Source organism: Danio rerio, chromosome 21, assembly GCF_052040795.2.
Source record: "Danio rerio strain M-AB ecotype USA chromosome 21, GRCz13ab, whole genome shotgun sequence".
NCBI classification, from domain to species: Eukaryota; Metazoa; Chordata; class Actinopteri; order Cypriniformes; family Danionidae; genus Danio; species Danio rerio.
Window position 1 is genome coordinate 19,817,501 of NC_141041.1, and position 5,000 is coordinate 19,822,500.

General features: G+C 41.2%; 18 non-coding genes across 18 annotated transcripts; all 18 read left to right on the forward strand.

The window, feature by feature from the left end:
- Window positions 1-59: 59 nt before the first annotated feature.
- trnaa-ugc (transfer RNA alanine (anticodon UGC)) lies at window positions 60-131 on the forward strand. The gene has a single exon. It is a non-coding gene; the product is annotated as a tRNA-Ala (tRNA).
- Window positions 132-341: 210 nt separating this feature from the next.
- Window positions 342-413, forward strand: trnaa-ugc (transfer RNA alanine (anticodon UGC)). The gene has a single exon. It is a non-coding gene; the product is annotated as a tRNA-Ala (tRNA).
- A 212-nt stretch (window positions 414-625) lies between these two features.
- Window positions 626-697, forward strand: trnaa-cgc (transfer RNA alanine (anticodon CGC)). The gene has a single exon. It is a non-coding gene; the product is annotated as a tRNA-Ala (tRNA).
- A 212-nt stretch (window positions 698-909) lies between these two features.
- trnaa-ugc (transfer RNA alanine (anticodon UGC)) lies at window positions 910-981 on the forward strand. Its single transcript has one exon. It is a non-coding gene; the product is annotated as a tRNA-Ala (tRNA).
- A 212-nt stretch (window positions 982-1,193) lies between these two features.
- On the forward strand, window positions 1,194-1,265 carry trnaa-ugc (transfer RNA alanine (anticodon UGC)). Its single transcript has one exon. It is a non-coding gene; the product is annotated as a tRNA-Ala (tRNA).
- A 203-nt stretch (window positions 1,266-1,468) lies between these two features.
- Window positions 1,469-1,540, forward strand: trnaa-ugc (transfer RNA alanine (anticodon UGC)). The gene has a single exon. It is a non-coding gene; the product is annotated as a tRNA-Ala (tRNA).
- Window positions 1,541-1,751: 211 nt separating this feature from the next.
- On the forward strand, window positions 1,752-1,823 carry trnaa-ugc (transfer RNA alanine (anticodon UGC)). Its single transcript has one exon. It is a non-coding gene; the product is annotated as a tRNA-Ala (tRNA).
- Window positions 1,824-2,035: 212 nt separating this feature from the next.
- On the forward strand, window positions 2,036-2,107 carry trnaa-cgc (transfer RNA alanine (anticodon CGC)). Its single transcript has one exon. It is a non-coding gene; the product is annotated as a tRNA-Ala (tRNA).
- Window positions 2,108-2,315: 208 nt separating this feature from the next.
- On the forward strand, window positions 2,316-2,387 carry trnaa-ugc (transfer RNA alanine (anticodon UGC)). Its single transcript has one exon. It is a non-coding gene; the product is annotated as a tRNA-Ala (tRNA).
- A 211-nt stretch (window positions 2,388-2,598) lies between these two features.
- Window positions 2,599-2,670, forward strand: trnaa-ugc (transfer RNA alanine (anticodon UGC)). Its single transcript has one exon. It is a non-coding gene; the product is annotated as a tRNA-Ala (tRNA).
- Window positions 2,671-2,881: 211 nt separating this feature from the next.
- On the forward strand, window positions 2,882-2,953 carry trnaa-ugc (transfer RNA alanine (anticodon UGC)). Its single transcript has one exon. It is a non-coding gene; the product is annotated as a tRNA-Ala (tRNA).
- Window positions 2,954-3,164: 211 nt separating this feature from the next.
- Window positions 3,165-3,236, forward strand: trnaa-cgc (transfer RNA alanine (anticodon CGC)). Its single transcript has one exon. It is a non-coding gene; the product is annotated as a tRNA-Ala (tRNA).
- A 212-nt stretch (window positions 3,237-3,448) lies between these two features.
- Window positions 3,449-3,520, forward strand: trnaa-cgc (transfer RNA alanine (anticodon CGC)). Its single transcript has one exon. It is a non-coding gene; the product is annotated as a tRNA-Ala (tRNA).
- A 213-nt stretch (window positions 3,521-3,733) lies between these two features.
- On the forward strand, window positions 3,734-3,805 carry trnaa-ugc (transfer RNA alanine (anticodon UGC)). Its single transcript has one exon. It is a non-coding gene; the product is annotated as a tRNA-Ala (tRNA).
- Window positions 3,806-4,015: 210 nt separating this feature from the next.
- Window positions 4,016-4,087, forward strand: trnaa-ugc (transfer RNA alanine (anticodon UGC)). The gene has a single exon. It is a non-coding gene; the product is annotated as a tRNA-Ala (tRNA).
- Window positions 4,088-4,299: 212 nt separating this feature from the next.
- Window positions 4,300-4,371, forward strand: trnaa-cgc (transfer RNA alanine (anticodon CGC)). The gene has a single exon. It is a non-coding gene; the product is annotated as a tRNA-Ala (tRNA).
- Window positions 4,372-4,583: 212 nt separating this feature from the next.
- trnaa-ugc (transfer RNA alanine (anticodon UGC)) lies at window positions 4,584-4,655 on the forward strand. Its single transcript has one exon. It is a non-coding gene; the product is annotated as a tRNA-Ala (tRNA).
- A 212-nt stretch (window positions 4,656-4,867) lies between these two features.
- trnaa-ugc (transfer RNA alanine (anticodon UGC)) lies at window positions 4,868-4,939 on the forward strand. The gene has a single exon. It is a non-coding gene; the product is annotated as a tRNA-Ala (tRNA).
- Window positions 4,940-5,000: the final 61 nt, after the last annotated feature.

Here is a 5,000-nt window from a genome sequence, read left to right on the forward strand (position 1 = left end):
CATTCTGTCCACCACAGTAAAAAGGCAAAAAAAAAAAAGAAAATTATCAACTTTCAACTGGGGATGTAGCTCAGTGGTAGAGCGCATGCTTTGCATGTATGAGGTCCTGGGTTCAATCCCCAGCATCTCCAAGAACCTTTTGAGGTTTTGTCCACAGACAAACAGAGTAAAGAAAGATTTTGATTGTCCTAGGTTCAGTTGCAGCGTCTACAATTGTCTTGAATCATTCACTAAAATATGTTTGCCTTTTCAGCACAATCAGAATTGACTTAATCGTTTTGAGGTTCCGTCCACAACGCTAAGAAGGGTGGAAACAAAAAAAAAAATGTTTGTTTTCACAGGGGGATGTAGCTCAGTGGTAGAGCGCATGCATTGCATGTATGAGGTCTTGGGTTCAATCCCCAGCATCTCCAAAAGCCTTTCAAGGTTTTGTCCACAGACGATAAACAGGGTTAAGAAAGCAGTTTATGGTCCTAGGTTCAGTTGCAGCGTCATCAATTGTCTTGGATCGTTCACTAAAATATGTTTGCCTTTTCTGCACAATCAGAATTGACATAAACATTTTGACATTTTGTCCACCACAGTAAAAAGGCGGAATAAAAAGAAAATTATTCAACTTTAAACTGGGGATGTAGCTCAGTGGTAGAGCGCATGCTTCGCATGTATGAGGCCCTGGGTTCAATCCCCAGCATCTCCAAGAACCTTTTGAGGTTTTGTTCACAGACGATAAACAGGGTTAAGAAAGCGGTGTATGGTCCTGGGTTTAGTTGCAGTGTCACCGTTTGTCTTGAATCATTCACTAAAATATGTTTGCCTTTTCTGCACAATCAGAATTGACATAAACATTTTGACATTCTGTCCACCACAGTAAAAAGGCGAAAAAAAAAGAAAAATATTCCCCTTTCAACTGGGGATGTAGCTCAGTGGTAGAGCGCATGCTTTGCATGTATGAGGTCCTGGGTTCAATCCCCAGCATCTCCAAGAGCCTTTTGAGGTTCTGTCCATAGACGATGAACAGGGTTAGGAAAGCGGTGTATGGTCCTAGGTTCAGTTGCAGCATCTTCAATTGTCTTGAATCATTCACTAAAATATGTTTGCCTTTTCTGCACAATCAGAATTGACATAAACATTTTGACATTCTATCCACCACAGTAAAAAGGCGAAAAAAAAAGAAAAATATTCCCCTTTCAACTGGGGATGTATCTCAGTGGTAGAGCGCATGCTTTGCATGTATGAGGTGCTGGGTTCAATCCCCAGTATCTCCAAGAGCCTTTCGAGGTTCTGTCCACAGACGAAGAACAGGGTTAAGAAAGTGGTGTATGGTCATAGGTTCAGTTGCAGCGTCTTGAATCATTCACTAAAATATGTTTGCCTTTTCTGCACAATCAGAATTGACATAAACATTTTGACGTTCTGTCCACCACAGTAAAAAGGCGAAAAAAAAAAGAAAAATATTCCCCTTTCAACTGGGGATGTAGCTCAGTGGTAAAGCGCATGCTTTGCATGTATGAGGTCCTGGGTTCAATCACCAGCATCTCCAAGAGCCTTTTGAGGTTCTGTCCATAGACGATGAACAGGGTTAAGAAAGCGGTGTATGGTCCTAGGTTCAGTTGCAGCATCTTCAATTGTCTTGAATCATTCACTAAAATTTGTTTGCCTTTTCTGCACAATCAGAATTGACATTAACATTTTGACGTTCCGTCCACCACAGTAAAAAGGCGGAATAAAAGAAAAATATTACCGTTTCAACTGGGGATGTAGCTCAGTGGTAGAGCGCATGCTTCGCATGTATGAGGTCCTGGGTTCAATCCCCAGCATCTCCAAGAGCCTTTTGAGATTCTGTTCACAGACGATAAACAGGGTTGAGAAAGCGGTGTATGGTCCTGGGTTTAGTTGCAGTGTCACCGTTTGTCTTGAATCATTCACTAAAATATGTTTGCCTTTTCTGCACAATCAGAATTGACATAAACATTTTGACGTTCCGTCCACCACAGTAAAAAGGCGGAATAAACAGAAAAATACTCAACGTTCAATTGGGGATGTAGCTCAGTGGTAGAGCGCATGCTTTGCATGTATGAGGTCCTGGGTTCAATCCCCAGCATCTCCAAGAACCTTTTGAGGTTTTGTCCACAGACAAACAGGGTAAATAAAGATTTTGATTGTCCTAGGTTCAGTTGCAGCGTCTACAATTGTCTTGAATCATTCACTAAAATATGTTTGCCTTTTCCGCACAATCAGAATTGACTTAATCGTTTTGAGGTTCCGTCCACAACCCTAAGAAGAGGGAAAAGAAAAAAAAATGTTTGTTTTGACAGGGGGATGTAGCTCAGTGGTAGAGCGCATGCTTTGCATGTATGAGGTTCTGGGTTCAATCCCCAGCATCTCCAAGAGCCTTTCAAGGTTCTGTCCACAGACGATAAACAGGGTTAAGAAAGCAGTTTATGGTCCTAGGTTCAGTTGCAGCGTCATCAATTGTCTTGAATCGTTCACTAAAATATGTTTGCCTTTTCTGCACAATCAGAATTGACATAAACATTTTGATGTTCTGTCTACCACAGAAAAAGGCGGAATAAAAAGAAAAATATTACCCTTTCAACTGGGGATGTAGCTCAGTGGTAGAGCGCAAGCTTTGCATGTATGAGGTCCTGGGTTCAATCCCCAGCATCTCCAAGAGCCTTTCAAGGTTCTGTCCACAGACGATAAGCAGGGTTAAGAAAGCAGTTTATGGTCCTAGGTTCAGTTGCAGCGTCTTCAATTGTCTTGATTCATTCACTAAAATATGTTTGCCTTTTCTGCACAATCAGAATTGACATAAACATTTTGACATTCTGTCCACCACAGTAAAAAGGCGAAAAAAAAGAACAATATTCCCCTTTAAACTGGGGATGTAGCTCAGTGGTAGAGCACATGCTTTGCATGTATGACGTCCTGGGTTTAATCCCCAGCATCTCCAAGAGCCTTTTGAGGTTCTGTCCATATACGATGAACAGGTTTAGGAAAGCGGTGTATGGTCCTAGGTTCAGTTGCAGCATCTTCAATTGTCTTGAATCGTTCACTAAAATATGTTTGCCTTTTCTGCACAATCAGAATTGACATAAACATTTTGACGTTCTGTCCACCACAGTAAAAAGGCGGAATAAAAGAAAAATATTACTTTTTCAACTGGGGATGTAGCTCAGTGGTAGAGCACATGCTTTGCATGTATGAGGTCTTGGGTTCAATTCCCAGTATCTCCAAGAGCCTTTTGAGGTTCTGTCCACAGACGATAAACAGGGTTAAGAAAGTGGTGTATGGTCATAGGTTCAGTTGCAGCGTCTTCAATTGTCTTGAATCATTCACTAAAATATGTTTGCCTTTTCTGCACAATCAGAATTGACATAAACATTTTGACATTTTGTCCACCACAGTAAAAAGGCGGAATAAAAAGAAAATTATGCAACTTTCAACTGGGGATGTAGCTCAGTGGTAGAGCGCATGCTTCGCATGTATGAGGCCCTGGCTTCAATCCTCAGCATCTCCAAGAACCTTTTGAGGTTTTGTTCACAGACGATAAACAGGGTTAAGAAAGCGGTGTATGGTCCTGGGTTTAGTTGCAGTGTCACCGTTTGTCTTGAATCGTTCACTAAAATATGTTTGCCTTTTCTGCACAATCAGAATTGACATAAACATTTTGACATTCTGTCCACCACAGTAAAAAGGCAAAAAAAAAAAAGAAAATTATCAACTTTCAACTGGGGATGTAGCTCAGTGGTAGAGCACATGCTTTGCATGTATGAGGTCCTGGGTTCAATCCCCAGCATCTCCAAGAACCTTTTGAGGTTTTGTCCACAGACAAACAGAGTAAAGAAAGATTTTGATTGTCCTAGGTTCAGTTGCAGCGTCTACAATTGTCTTGAATCATTCACTAAAATATGTTTGCCTTTTCAGCACAATCAGAATTGACTTAATCGTTTTGAGGTTCCGTCCACAACGCTAAGAAGGGTGGAAACAAAAAAAAAAATGTTTGTTTTCACAGGGGGATGTAGCTCAGTGGTAGAGCGCATGCATTGCATGTATGAGGTCTTGGGTTCAATCCCCAGCATCTCCAAAAGCCTTTCAAGGTTTTGTCCACAGACGATAAACAGGGTTAAGAAAGCAGTTTATGGTCCTAGGTTCAGTTGCAGCGTCATCAATTGTCTTGGATCGTTCACTAAAATATGTTTGCCTTTTCTGCACAATCAGAATTGACATAAACATTTTGACATTTTGTCCACCACAGTAAAAAGGCGGAATAAAAAGAAAATTATTCAACTTTAAACTGGGGATGTAGCTCAGTGGTAGAGCGCATGCTTCGCATGTATGAGGCCCTGGGTTCAATCCCCAGCATCTCCAAGAACCTTTTGAGGTTTTGTTCACAGACGATAAACAGGGTTAAGAAAGCGGTGTATGGTCCTGGGTTTAGTTGCAGTGTCACCGTTTGTCTTGAATCATTCACTAAAATATGTTTGCCTTTTCTGCACAATCAGAATTGACATAAACATTTTGACATTCTGTCCACCACAGTAAAAAGGCGAAAAAAAAAGAAAAATATTCCCCTTTCAACTGGGGATGTAGCTCAGTGGTAGAGCGCATGCTTTGCATGTATGAGGTCCTGGGTTCAATCCCCAGCATCTCCAAGAGCCTTTTGAGGTTCTGTCCATAGACGATGAACAGGGTTAGGAAAGCGGTGTATGGTCCTAGGTTCAGTTGCAGCATCTTCAATTGTCTTGAATCATTCACTAAAATATGTTTGCCTTTTCTGCACAATCAGAATTGACATAAACATTTTGACATTCTATCCACCACAGTAAAAAGGCGAAAAAAAAAGAAAAATATTCCCCTTTCAACTGGGGATGTATCTCAGTGGTAGAGCGCATGCTTTGCATGTATGAGGTGCTGGGTTCAATCCCCAGTATCTCCAAGAGCCTTTCGAGGTTCTGTCCACAGACGAAGAACAGGGTTAAGAAAGTGGTGTATGGTCA